At 36.8% G+C, this 15067-nt stretch overlaps 1 protein-coding gene across 39 annotated transcripts in view; it reads left to right on the plus strand.

Annotated features, from left to right (window-relative positions):
• The first annotated feature begins 1081 nt into the window (after positions 1-1081).
• The window catches only part of LOC113679256 (cadherin EGF LAG seven-pass G-type receptor 3), a 30202-nt gene continuing 16216 nt past the window's right edge, over positions 1082-15067 (plus strand). For 15 of the 39 annotated variants that reach the window (XR_016185534.1, XR_016185533.1, XR_016185535.1 and 12 more), the window contains exons 1-2: positions 1083-1282; positions 5707-5856. The gene's annotated coding sequence lies outside the window, so the exon portion shown is untranslated. Of the gene's footprint in view, positions 1283-4251; positions 4432-5274; positions 5401-5706; positions 5857-6783; positions 7344-11468; positions 11827-15067 lie in introns of those variants that run through there. The other 24 variants (XM_089202740.1, XM_089202752.1, XM_089202720.1 and 21 more) reach the window with 11 other exon arrangements.

The raw sequence follows: 15067 nt of genomic DNA on the forward strand, positions 1-15067 counted from the left end.
GATTCTCTTATCGATTCCGACTTTTGCTTTTCCGCTTCAGTGGAACTTGAAACGCTCGGCTATGACTATCGGCTTCGGATCCAGGTGCTTAACCAGATTATCCACGACTTCCGCAAAAGACAAATCTTTCGGCCTTCTTAGAGATACAATGCTTCCAAGTAACGCATCCATCTTATTACCCACCAAGGTAAGTATGGTCGGTACTCTTTTTTCTTCCAGCACATTGTTAACCTCGAAGAACATTACCACGCGCTCGACATAATGCTTCCAGTCTTCACCGTGGATTTAAAACGACCGACCAAACTCTAATATTCACTACTAAATCCTAAAGCTACAACTGACAAACATGCATGCAACTTGACTTTTTCAAGTTGCGTTCAGGGGCGTATGTTACGTAACATACCTTACGTAGCCTTTGCACCCAATCATGTTCCCTACTGTCCTATCGCGTCATCCCAGTTCGTTAATACTCTAACACTGCGTATCGCTTAAACTTTCAAGATTTGATTCGCAGTTCTCCCTTTAAGCTGACAAACACTTTCCTATCAATAGTCGAGAGAATTTGATTACCACTTTGCTTGATACGTTTGTTAGCAGTACAACTGGTATTCCGAAATGCGGAATAAAAAGCAACATTGGCCTAATCCTTTTGCAAGGAATAGACGAATTCAAGTCTTTGAGCCCTTTTTCGGTTGAAAGGATTAACTAAGCTGAACTGTGTCCGGGTGAAAACTTGTCAATATGTTTGGTGTGTCTGTAAAAATAACATCTTCGTTAGTTATTTCGATTGATTTTCACTTTTTAGGGCATTGAATGAGTTTCCCAGAAGAGCATAAAGATAAAAATTGCACCCCACTCAGTTCATCGATCATCGCAAACGATATATTGACAAGAATTTTCAATTTCCATACTCGTAACCGAATGAATCGTATTACATCAGTGGACCCCGCTACCAATTATTCCAGTTCAACTGCCATGCGCGAGCCACTGCGAAATCCTATTGGTTCAAAATGATCCCGGAGGCATCCCCAAGGGTTTCAAGTTCATATGTTAATTTTGACCAAATTATAACTTCTCGAAAGGGAAAAACAGTGTTTTGTCTCGCAAATTTACTGCGATGTGAAGGAACTCGCTGAAGTTTAGCGCGTCTGCGGTGTTTCCGGCATAAATCTGTTTCAAGCAGCGATCAAAGGACATTTTACCATTAAAGATTTTCAAGAACACGTATTCAGCATCTTTGGGGTAAACGATGAAGCTTGGGGCAACAGTGAACAAAAGATAGGTGAGTGAAATTTTGTGGAGTGCACTTTACACGAAAACACTAATAATTTATTAGGTTTGTATCGACGATTACTTCAACCACTAACAAATCCGAACTTTTCAAGCTCCGTTTCAATAACAAAAGTTTTCAGATTTAGTGACACAATTTCTCAAAGGATTCTCAAACGCAGTTACAATCTTCGTTTCTTTTCATACCCCAAAGACATGAAAGATTTGAGAAAACATTCTACGCAATTTGAGGATGAATGTTTACTTTAATAATTAAACAACTTTTTCGAATGGGCAGGACAATAATTAATGCTTGAATTTTCTCCCCATCTCGCGAAAAGCAATAACATCCATGTTTGTTTCTTTTGATAGAAATGCAATGGTGTATTTCTAGTAGAACCTAAAGAGGAATATGATTAAATAACACACATGTATTTGAAAGGGGATGAACGTGAACTTTCAAACATTTACAAAATAATTCTTTGTTGAACAAAATAAATCAATCACGGGTTCGCCGCTGTGCTTTGTTGTTGTTTTATTTTGAAAATTTTATTTTCGAGTCAGACATTTAAGTTTCAGAACAAAATCTTAAAAATTCATAAATTTCCATGTAGGCATTCATCGCACCTCATTCTGACAAACTATCTGTCTTTGAAAATTCTCTTCCTTGATTTTGTCCAGTGTTATCGTAATTCAAAATACATCACGCTTATGGAGTAAAGACAGTTTTCCGATAAGCTTATCTTTCATCTCGAATCGGTGAAAAATCATCAGCAGTCAAAAGTGAGTCTTGTTATTGTGTGAAATAAGATGCCTGAAATTTTTTCGGGGAAATGTGGTATCAAAGGTATCAACAATTGCCACCTCAGCTGTAAACTAAAGCAACTTTATTAAGTTTTCGCTTCTTCAGCGAGTCTCTTCCATCTCAATAACTTTATTGTTACTGTCAAAAAACAAATTGTTTTAATGAATTTTGAATCGCAGACCACAAAACAAAAGCATCATATTTACGCTACAAAATCAAAATCTATAAAGAACTGAGGTTTTCTTTTTTTTCCCTTCTATGGGCTCATCAGTTTCAATGCTTCGATGCCGGGTGCATTTTTCTGTGTCCTTAGAAAAAATATATTTCTCAATAATTCAGGCAGAGATGACAAATCTAAAACTTTAATTCGGAGAGTTTAACAATTAATTTTTCACGTAAAATGTCACTGGTTGTGAGCCAGATTTACGTGATTAGTGCTTAAGCTCTAAAATAGACACATGATAAAAATTCGATTTATCAGAATAAGTTGTTCAATATTGAGTTTGCGTCCTCAGATTTTTAATTGAAATCTCATTCCCGGTTGGTGTTCATTCTGACCGCACCGTTATACTGATAAAATCAATATAAGATGAAAGAACTGTCACTGATTGGCTGATGAGAGCGGAGACGATGCAAATAAGCTAAGCGTAAGTTCTTGTTATGTCTGCCGCTTCGAGTTCCGCGCTTGAAACCTTACTTCTATTTAAAACAAAATGCTGAAGTCCGAAAATAAGAAATGATAAGTAAGTCTTTAATAGAATGAAAATTATTAGCCATGAACAATGGGTGAATTCAGCGAAGTCTACAGTCATCCGGAATTGAATTTCATTGTGTAAGAAAAAGATCGTCTAAATCTGTCTGACCCTGTGCTCTCGTCGACGAAATTTATCAATTTGATTAACGAAGATCAAGTCCAGATTCTTCTTTCTGTCGCCTCCTACGCAAGCCTTAGGCCTCTAACAAGATTTGCGTAGGGAGTTTCAATATTCTCTCCACCATAAAGGTCTCTAATATTCCTCGAAATAGCATACGTCGATCAGTTAATCCTACTCGCATGCATTACTGTGATTCATTTTTTCTTTAGGAGAAAAATTTTCAATTTCAGAAGTTCCTTTACATTTTTACTTTTGATATATTTGCGACCTATCTTTACGTGCTGGAATTCAGTTTTTCCGATGCAGTTTCAGATAACAAGATAAAACAGTTGGACAGGGCTACAACCCAATGTCAGGAAATCGGGGCTATTTTCGGCTCACCAAAACAAAATTTAATTAGTGGTTTTACATTATAAAAGAATCAAGTGAAGAATGAGCTCAGAAATTAAATGTATAAATTTTTATTATATCCCGGTCGAACCTTCCCAAGACATTCATGGAAAACCTTCCTGTCGGGCTCTCGAAAAATGCGAGCAATACGAGCGTAAGAGAGCAAACAGCAATATGAAACTTCCTGCTTTGCGCGTTCCGATCTAAATCACTCGAAATCCATTTACGAGGCGCCTGTTTCTTAAACCAAAGTAGTGATAACCTCGCTAGATGGGATTAAGTTAATTCATGCAGAGAATAATATGCATCCCTGCATATGTCATAAATTTTTAGTTCTAAAGTGAGAATGATGATGATGCCACCAAGGTAACTTGCGTTACTCAGCAAATGAATTGGCCCGGACTCTTAACCAACAAGTCTGAGAGGGATTCGGGGCAGGATAATTTTTCTAACGAATAATGACCTTTTTTTTAAATTGACTGCCGAAAATCAAAACCATTAATTAGGATATCGACATACAAGTACCCACATAAGCATAGTTCCTTTGGAAATTTCTCGAAAGGTCAAATTGTCGCGCGTTTATTCAGCTGAGAAAATTTAATTTCAGATTTATGTGTCTAACCTCATTACACTGACGTGCAATTTTTATCAAGTGCGGGTCGAACCATGTACTTTCCCATAACAAGTTTTACCTTTCCGTGGGATAAATTTTGATGTAGATCTTCATTTTGACGAAGATCCATTTTATGAATTGAAGAAAACTCGACCTGTACACACCATTATCAATAGCATATCATTTTGTATAGCTTAAAAAAAATTAAGGAGGAAGACGTTTGATTTGAGATTGCTCTCTCGGCTAACACTGGGAACGAGTCGCTAAGTGAAGTCCCAGCGGGGGATAGCTTGCTAATTTTGAAACAATCTTGATCTGAGCGAAAATAGCACGCCGGCTAAGCGAGCTTATGGCACCTGTTTTGAAATCTTCAGTGATCTTTTCTGGCAGCTAATTGTGCTGGTGAAACGTACAGTCATGTTCGTCGACACAACAGATTTCCTAATTGAGTCGGCGATGGCAGAATGTGGCCGGAACGAGTAAGTTTGAACATTGAACAAGCACCATGCAAAGTTAGAGTAGGAATTTGATTTGCTAACTTCTCGAAAATCTTCCTTTCTTTCGGCATGCTAGAGTGAAGGGTGAATACCTACCACTTGCAAATAGCTAAGAGGTTAATGATTTTTTTGTGTGAGCTTATTCAATTCTGTGTTTACTAGGAGACAACAGCACCCTTAGTTCGAGGCTTTAGACAGTCACTTATTCATAAGTTACGTGCGCTATGTAAGAGACAGTCATATTGAAACATTAAGGCCTCTGAGATACAAGTGAAACCAGGTCCTATTCCAAAAGTATTCAGTAATCTTGCTACAAATTCACAACCAAAACGATTCAGCTGAGCAGATAATTCAGGCCCTTATTTAGTTATCATTTTGTATTAGATGTAAAGAATAGCTTAAAACGGCAACCATTGTATTGCAGGAGCGTTGCTTTAACAAAGGTCGTTGTTTTTCACAGAGGGTGCAGGATTAGATTGTTTCGCTTTCCAAAAGAGCGAGTTCTCCCGCTTGTAATTATTTTCCATTTTTTGTTATTTCTTCACTGGAAAGAAACCTATCGTTTTGTCACAGCTCATTGACCATTCTCTTCTGGTGGTTACGCGTCCTAATTCTTGCGCCTTGTATTGAATGACAGCTCTTTAGTAGGGTTTTCGAGTGACATTGCAAAAAGTGATTCGTTTGCGAGTGTCAGCAAAAGTGGTCTGTACACAAATGTTTCAAAACTGTAAGTGTGAAACAAACTTAGAAATTTAACAAAACCACAGTTGGATAGTTGCCCACTTATATTACCTGTTGCCCTATTGTGGTGATAGCTTTTCATAAGGAACGTTGATAAGCATTTTACCGGTGCGTATCAAATTTGGTAACACCTAGTGACGCAAAAACACCGGTAACTCTCTTCGTTCTCAACAAGCTGTTACGCGCTTGTGTGACGGGAATCGGAGCCAGGTTTGTACTTTTCTTTTCACTCACCACATGTATATAAACTAGTGTTTAGAGTTGACCAAGTGTTCACGCGCTAATTTCTTTGTTAGCTCTCAGTTAGGATGGTTCGCTCTCGCCACGAGTTCTCAGCCGTCTCGTCAGTCAAGGGAAGGTTCAATTGTATTCAAGAAACATGCACAATCGTAATTTAAAAACATTTTTGGTCGTGTCCCTAGAGACAAACTCAGAGCGTGCGAGCACATTAAAGAACAACACACGACTCTGAACAAATTGAACAAGTGTTGTTGACGAAGTTTGGATTTTTTGCAGAACGTAAGTTTAACTTCAGAAAAGACTCTACGGAAGCCATAAAGTGAGCGAGGTATGGTCGAAAAGCTAAACAAGAAACAGAAGCTACAAAGAGTCAGTTGATGTTTGTGTTTGGAAAGAACAAACATCAAAGTTTTTATAACTTGCAAGGTAAGTGTACAGCCTTTTTCGGCAATGGACTTTTGATGAGTGTTTAGCAAACTTGAACGTTTTACTGCTTTGTTTGAAAAGTTTTGAAGAGTTTGTTTATTATTGTTACATTCTCAAGGAGAACACTAGGAATCATTGAATAGAAACGCGCGCTGTCATCTTAAAATTGCCCCGAAATGCGTTCTGAGTCACGTTCGAAATTGTCTTTTTGGGTAGAAACATCCGGATGCCCTTAGGCTTCACGAAAATGGAAATTATGTGTTGAGTGCTTTTCAGATATTTATCTATCACCGACTGAAGTTCTGTTGGACCCCCAATGGGTTTCGTCGCCATTGCTGATTGCATGAATAATGAGTCTATGTATGCAAGTGTCTTCACCCGTTCCCAAACAGTCAATTTCTCAGCTGGAAGTCCACCAAACCACATTGTGACTCGAATGCAAATATTCAGTCGGTGTTTGCTGTTCTAAGTGCGCTCGTCCAAAACGCAAAACACCGCTAATTGCCTTTCTCTCGACACTTTTTTAATAGAGCGATAAAAGCACCTTATTAATGAACGCTTATCTGATTTAAAGATGTCGTAACCTTTCCTAGGACAAATGAGTCATGTTTACCGCATAGCCCAACATATTTTGATGACAATTCCGACAACTGTGCCATGTAAGGACAACCATTGCGTGTTTAACGGTTGTGCATGATGGTAGAAGAGGATTAAGCAAATGAAATAACTTCGGTATTTTAATGTATTTCAAGGTTATTATTGCCGCTTAATTACTTGTTTGAGGCTGTCTGTTGTGACTAATCACTCTCACCGCACAAGTAAAACCAACATGAAATATATAAAATAAACTGAGATAACTTGGATATTTAAAGAATATCTCGATACTATTCTTGGCGGTCAAAACGGTTACTCGTGCACATCCAGTACGGTTACAGGTATTCTGACGCATTGAAGGAAATTGAAAGAAACCCTGTACAATACAGGTCAATGCATGAATTTAAAATGTACTTCGGTAACCACTCCTTCATATACCGGTCAAATAAATCATTACGAACAAGGAATAAGTAATTGAGTTTGTCGGTCTTCATTTCAAGTTTAATAATTTCGAACAATGCTGTCACTGGCGACTTATAATTGTCATCCATTCCGAAACAGAACGGAACAATAACTGAGATTTATCGATTCAAAGTAATTTGCAAAACCTGCAGAACGTCTCGTGGCGGAGATCATGATGGATAGCCAGGTTGTCTAGAGACATCTACAAAGAAAGGCACTTGAAAGGGAAAAAGATAACCTCGTATTCGATTACAAGATAAAACGGTTCATGCAAATTCTTTGCATAAACATGACATAAACTTGGCATAAAATTCCCGCAGACAGTGTGGCTCAGAACTGAGACAATTGGAATGAACGAATGGCTGCAGCGCTGTTACTAAGGAAGGATGAAACTGATTGGAAAGCAAACTTACAAGTAAATTGATTAGCAAGTAAGTCTTTTAATGTAGTCATTTTCAAGTAGACAAATTATTTTAGAGGGCATATGGCATCGTGCATGAGTTTTGTTTACGAACGTGTGCGTAGCTATTGTTGCGATGACGAGTAAATAAGCCTTCATGATGACTTCATTACAGGTTTAGATATATACATAAACAGATCACCCAGCGGTATCATAACTCATTTCACTACGGCGTTCTCTTCTCTGCGTACTCGAGGAGAAGAGACACCACTTCTACTAGAACAAGTTACGTAACATGATTTTTTAAGGATACGTTTTACAACTGGCACTGAAACACTCCGTATGATTTGCCTCGTTTGCCTTCACTGCTACAGCTTCTAAATTTGCTTCAAGTTATGATTAACAGATTATTAGGTAAACCAGCTCCAGATTATTTCAAATGGCTGAAAGAAACCTTAAGAGAAGTGCTCGTTTTAGTCATTCCAGAAATTTAAAACTAAACATTTATTCTCTTGTAAGAGGCTGTAAGAAGGCAATCAACACCCGTTTCGGTTTAGTTTCTGAAAGAATGTCAATCCACTAAATTTGAGTATACTAATCACCTCTTTTAGACAAACAAACAAAACATCGCGGTCTGTTATTGTTTTGGTTTAAAACGGAAATCAAGGTTTAATTGCAGTTGTGATTTTGGGGATAAGTGATGCAGCTAAAAGACTTTAAATGTTAGAACAACTCGTCGGAGAGCTTAACAAGTTGACATCGGGGCCCAACATCGGAAGTTATTAACTCGTAGGATTCATGTCCCGGATGTTTTAGCGTCAGGTCTTATCTGTGGTTTGCAAGGTAACACAATTGATGACTGCTTTTCGCTCAAGGGCATCTTAAGAATTTTTCAGGAAATCTACAGATTATGATAAAATATTTTATTTACAATTATATTTATGAAGTGTTTGTGTTAAGCGACAAGCATTAGTTGAGAAAGGTTTTCGTTTCAATCGTTTTCATATTGAATAAATTATAATACAAAATTATCGTGAATAACTCGGGTTTTCACTGTTTTGAACACTCTTACTCAGTACGTGATTAATAAATTCTCGAATAAAGCTCACTTTTTAGTATGTAAATATCGTCAGATCCTAGCAGGCTTCGAATATTTACGAGTATTAGAACTGGCAACTCAGGGTGTCACTTAAAGTCCAAAAGTTTTTCTTTAGCCCTTTACATTAAATCTCATTCAGAATAGTTAACAATCTAATCTTCAACTTAGCTTGGCAGCCTGTTGGCTAGGTTCTATGGTACCTCTTGTTTCAGGAAACTAACTGACCTTACTTCCGAATTCCAACTGTCAAAGGCTCAAAAATACTTGACTGGTTGATAATGCTGAAGTGAAGGTGCAATTCTTCCAAAATAATAACCAGTGGGGTTTTTGTTTTTGGAATTTGGAATACACTGCTGTTGTGTACTTTAGACATTTTTCGAGCATAACTTAGATAAAACCGCGTTGTCTTTAGCTTTGGCCTCAGGGAAATTCTGAGGTTATCTCATTCAATTCAAGCTTCAAACTAATCAGATCTGAAGGATATCTCATGGTGATAACAGAGTCACAGCCAATTGTGGAATTTTGTCTTAACTATCTAGTCATTACACAACTCTTGGTTGTGTGATTAGCAACATGTTTGTTCGGCATGATATATTTCACAGAGACCATTTATATCTGCCCTCTGAAGCAACCAATGACCTGTATTCTGATGTGCTTATAATCACGTTTTCATAATGAGTTTGCATTTAGTCAAAAGTCGTAGTGGATATTTAACTCAAATCCTACTGGTAACAACTTCTGCTTTATGGTATTCCGAAAATTTTCGAATGAGGATATGAAAACATGTCATCAGTTTCTCGAGTGTAGACATCAGTCAAGCAAGAGCTGAAATCTTTCAAAATGGCATTCTTAGACAAGACAAAACAACATAAACGGAAAATTAATAAATCATGATAAACAAAAGTGTTGAAAATGTCATAAAGTTTTCTTTATGTTCCTAGAATCTCAGTTGGGATGAAAATCGATTGCAAAATATTTCATTCGTCAAGTCCTCCCTTGGGTAGGTCTCGCAGTAAGATGTACCCGACTTCATATGACAAGCATTTGAAAAGAATGCGTTTCCTGTAGGCCAAATCAAAGGAAAGTTAGAAATTTTTTATTGGGATTCTGTTTGGAGTGATTTTAGTATTGTTACAGCTTTTTTCTAATAACAACGAAAAGTATGTCTTCATGCAAGTACATGAGATGGTGGAACGATCCTTTTGTAATCAAATCAGAAATAACAAAATAACAAAGAAAATGCAAACATTTCTTAATACTTTATAAAAGATCAAGTTGTGCAGTATTGAGTGCCAGTTCTACCTGCATTTTTCAAGAAGAGAGAGTAATAATTTTAATATTTCCCTCATAATAGCACAGTATTATTATAAATATTTAACTTATTGTCGGCCAGTTGAAACGAAAGTGTTTTCAACAGCCTGATATAAAAACTCAAAACGCGACATATTTTTGAATTTTTTTATCACTAAATTACTTGAGAATTTTCTAAATTGCAGATTGTTGTTTTCATCTGCTCTAATGAAATGAGTTTGATTACTCTGGCTTCATAGTTTAGCCATATAAAATTTCATGTAAATTCCTTATCCAGTATTACATATTGCACGAAGTTGTTCGACCCCAACTAAATTGGCAGCGTCATTTGTCAGAAATCTAAAAGCGAAATACCACGAAACTTTTCATTGAAATCGCTGAAAACATGCGTGAGCACAAATAGCATTTTTCACAGCAACCTCAGGCGAGCTTTTTAAACGGTAAGATCACAGAGTTGAGCTGTTTGTGTTCCTCTATTGTTTAAAGTCATTTAACTGTAGGCACGTAAGCATTTGGAGTTGACAATTTTTGACAATTTGAAACAATAACATTTAGAATCAAATCTGCAGGTGATTTTATCATAATGAATCACGGAACACTTTAAGCTCAGCATGAAAACTGAACTGTAATAAACCCAACTACATTGAAAAGACCGACCCAAAGAAAAAGAGGATTTCTCTCATTATTTCGCAGAAGTTTTGACAAAACATCGAAAAAGCTTTTATTTTCAGTCGAAGACTCTTTGGTTGCCATTCACGGCTAACTCATGAAATATTGCAGGCCAGGTTTTACAAGTCAAAACAACAATATAACTACAGGAATTCCGATTTTTATGGGTGAAAATATCGTTTTTAAAGGTGTTCTTAAAAACTTACTTAAAAGCGTATTCATCATTAGCTGAGGGCAATGCTGAAAATCGCGAGAGCGGAAAATGTTTTAGTCCCCTTTAATTAAACTAGAATTTATCCTTTCAAATTTGTGTTCCAGAAATAATCTTTCACACAGGTATTCCCTGTGATTTTGCAACTTTAGTAGCAATTTTCTTTTTATGTTTTTCTTTTATTGAGTGGAAAGTCACGTGCTTGTTTTCCACATTCGCAATTTTTAAGATCACTTTGGAAAAATTAATTTCCTTTCTTGTGTTCCTCAGTTGCATTGACATTAGGCTTACACCTTGAGCTTTCAATAGTTGAAACCACTCTCACTCAATTTTGGGAATCCAATTCAATATGTGTAATAGGCTTTGAGATTTACACCTGTCTCTCTGCGCATTGCGCAAGACTGACTGCTACTTAAATTTTAATAAGAATACATCTTTTAATATGTATGGTTCTAGCGTGAGATTTCCCATTGAATTAAGAGGAGTCATTAAATATATCACTGATAGAAATCGTCACACATAAGTGTTTTTTCTTCTCCCCTAGTCTTTCAGCTGTGCAAGTTTTACAAAAATGTTAGGTTAACCCCAATGCACACTCCAGCGTCTTCATAAACTTAGTTGTTACAAACTAGGTTCTCTGAGTGGTAAATTAGGAATGTTTACAAAAATAATGAAAGCCACAGGCAGAAGTATACCACACTAGATAGATATGAATTCTTAAATGTTCGGATTATGCAAGATTCTTGACATAATTGCTTGGAAGTCATTTAAGAAAATTTACAGTCATAAGTATTCCAGGGCGTTTGGTTTGTGTGGGTGTTGCAGAAAGAGTCTCTATAAAGCCAGCAACTTTACAATGGACCACTGCGAATTGTTAATGTTAAATTTATTGCTTGATTATGCCCACACGAGCTGGAATCAATCCAAATTTGTAATATTACTACTGCGAGGAACATTCGTACTGCGCGGCATGATAAGTTATCACGGTATGTATCGTCATAACATAGTGTATGGACTTGGAGGGTAGTAGAAAACTGCAAAGAATCTATTCCTACAAAGAAGGAGCTGAAGATTTGTTTAGACATTTTAGCCCACAAAGAAACGACCGCCGCGCTGAGGACTGAAACAATGCATATCAAGATCCTACGGAAAGCCTGATTAGCAACTTTTGCGGAATCTGCTGTTCAAAAGGTTTAAAGAAACTGCAGCTTGCTAATATTAAACGTAAGTTTTTTGCCTCACATTAACTAACTGTCGTTTAATAGATAAATGTGTCTAAGGCATCTTCCACCGCACGGGCTAAATTTAGTCCGTATTTAGTTCGTATTATTCACTAAACGTTATAATTGCAGAGATTGGAGTCACCTGCTGTATATTGGCTTTATGGAAATAGGAAGTCAACCGTAACTGATTTATATGAATTCCAACGGGTTGGAAAAACCTTTGAACACAACAAACATGTCGTATCATCCTCAAACAAAATATGAAATTTAAATTTCTTGCCTTAACACATTTCAAAACACACGAAAATGAAATTTTTCCATGCTGAAAAATCTTTCAGTTTTCGATTAAAGTTTGCAGACAGAGAGTAAAATAAGTGAAAAATAGGTTAGTATATTTTAAATATTAGCAGACGGTAAAATCATTGCCGACGTTTTCAAGACGTTCAGTGATGTTCGCCAAGAATAGCACTGAGCACCTGTATAACAACAGTTTGTTTGAAAGATCGAAGATGCTGACTTTAATTGTAACAATTATCTTTGAGGGAAAATATCCTTCCTTGTTATTACAAGAGGATAACATAATCGAATATAATCTCTATTTGATCGATTTTGTCGAACTTTTAGGAACTTTCATGAAAATTACTGAATAAATAAATTGTAAGATCCGTTTCTTAAACGCTTAAAGCAGCCTTGGCGGGTTTTTGTCAGCTAAAGCAGTGTTTTTCAATTTGGACATTTTTGTATTAAAAATTGAAGGTGATTAAGATGTCGAAAGCGAAATGTAAGCCCGGCACATAGTTACTGCTGAAGTACGAATACTCAACAAAACAACAGAATGGTTGGAATAAGCTTCAGTGCTGAATTATTCATTCAATACAGAAACAAAGTGAAGAAATCATTCAGTAATCCTGTGGATGGAAGGCTAAGATCCCATCCTGAAATTTAGATACTTTTCCCAGTTTCTTGACGGTGTTCGAAGATCTGAGGCTTGTAGCTACCTGTATTCCCCAGCGGGAGCTGCACATGGATGGCAGCCAATGTTGTTCGGCTCGTGGCACCTCGCGGAGTGGCTATAAATACGTGATTAGTCAAGAGAGCGACGGTACACTAGAAAAGTGTCGAATGACCACAATACTGTAGCATATTAACACTCATTATGGGTCATCCTATTGTGGTTAGCTCTGTGCATGTAAGGATGTCTAGATTTTTTGTTACTAAGACACGATGACAAGAACCTGAGCAAGGGCTGAAACATAGGCAAGCTTCATCTTAGACATTTTAAATTGCTTACTTTGCTGTTGAAACCGTCTATAAGAACTTAAAAAAATCTCATTTAAATGTCTCACAGCTACGCGACTTATGGCTTTTTCAGTGTTACTCTCTGTTCACTTAGAACATCTTATTTGATGGGGAAAACAGATAGAAGGTCTTCCTTTTATCTACATTACATCTTCCCTTACATCAGGGGCTAACTCAAATCAGAGCACAACTCCGATACGCTATCAAGCATCTCACACTGACAACCAAAGCTTTCGCAAAACGAAGAAAATGCAAAGGAAACAAAACAACAAAACGAAACCCTCTGTAATTTACCAGCAGATATTCCAAGATTTCGTTTCAAGTCAGTGAAATTCGTGTTCTTAGGAATTAGTCTTGATTTTTTGGGGAAACTCTGGTTGACCACCGTGGCGTAAGTCTTACTGGGCAGGAACGTGTGTTGTCTAGTTGGATTGTTCTATGGGTTTTTGGTAGAATTATTTTAAAAACGGATAAAAAGTGTATATTTTCCTCACCTGAAGTGTAATATTTGATGAGTTAGAACTGAGTGACTAAAGAAATTATAGTTTCCGGTGCATGTTTAAATCAGAAGACACATTTTTTTGGGTGAAAAATTGCTACAAAGATTTCATAATTTTTTTTCCGCTTGTATATCTTTCGAACGCAAGTCTTTCGGTTCAGTTATAAAAATTAGAAGGACAGATGTATAGATAATTGAAATGAGCTCGCGGCAACTGAATCACCCACTGGAAAACTCAACTGACCGCACAAGATCTGTTAACCCAACAATACCATACCACAACAGGTATTTTTCCATCGTACCGAAAACAAAACTCAGAACTCAAGTAATATTAAATCGAACCCAAAATGGCGCTGTGGATTAACAACACGAACAAAGAAATGTTTGTCCAATTTTGCTCTTAATATCTTGAATCTACTGATTATCGTCAAAACAAATTTTAATGCTAAAAATTGTTTAAAAAAACTAAACGTTATAGAAATTAACGAACATGGCCAACATTATTCTCATGTCATAACACTATTACAGTGATGAAACTAAGCCAACAGACTTTCAAATTTCGTTTCGGAACTGTTGCATTTTGTTGTGTTTTGGGCCGGTAGAAGTTTTTACATAGTCTCTGAACTTCATATTTTATATTTGTGACAAATATTGCCGCAAATTTTACTCACTAACTTTAGTTAATTTCTTTTACGAAACAAGTTTAAGATAATGTCTAAGTAGCGGTCGACATGAGTAATATAAATAAGTGATTATTTCCCACGAACTGTCTAACCACCCTGTAACACTTTCATACATTTTCAATGCTCACCCGCACATCCAAGTACGTTCGAGTTCTTCCAGTGTTCACTTTTGTTATTACTGAGATTATTTATTTACGATATTTTCTCCGCCTTGGAAACTAACCTTGCCGTATCAAAAACACTCATACACTACTTCAATTGAGAACATAAAAGCCCTCCTTAGCGGATTGATTGATTAATTTAGAAGAGAAATTGATATTTTGTAAATTAATGACGTTACGTAACATCAGTAATCTGTTATAGAATATAAAATAGCTTCGGTTTCCTGGACGATGAGCGATCACCATGCGCATGCACTTGCCAGCCTAGTTCATCGTTTCCCAGCAGCTCTGATTGGTGAATCGATATCGTAAAAATCTGACAGTAGTTCATTCATCCTATCAGTCACGATTCCTAAACGCAAAAGCTCTTTCAAAAATTCTACTGGAAAATTAAGGTGTCATCGTAAGACCATTTGTGTGTCAGTTAAAGAGTACCAAACAAATGTAAATGTATACCAGCAGAAATATTACGTGCGCTCTCTGAGATTTTCACTTACGTTGACGCACACCTCGATCACGAAATGCTTTATGGTCAAGCAAGTCGTGCACTGCTTCACAAGTGAAATAGGATAGATTCAAGAGATCTACCTTAGAACGGCT

The sequence above is a fragment of the Pocillopora damicornis genome, chromosome 4, assembly GCF_964200805.1.
Source record: "Pocillopora damicornis chromosome 4, jaPocDami1.2, whole genome shotgun sequence".
NCBI lineage: Eukaryota > Metazoa > Cnidaria > Anthozoa > Scleractinia > Pocilloporidae > Pocillopora > Pocillopora damicornis.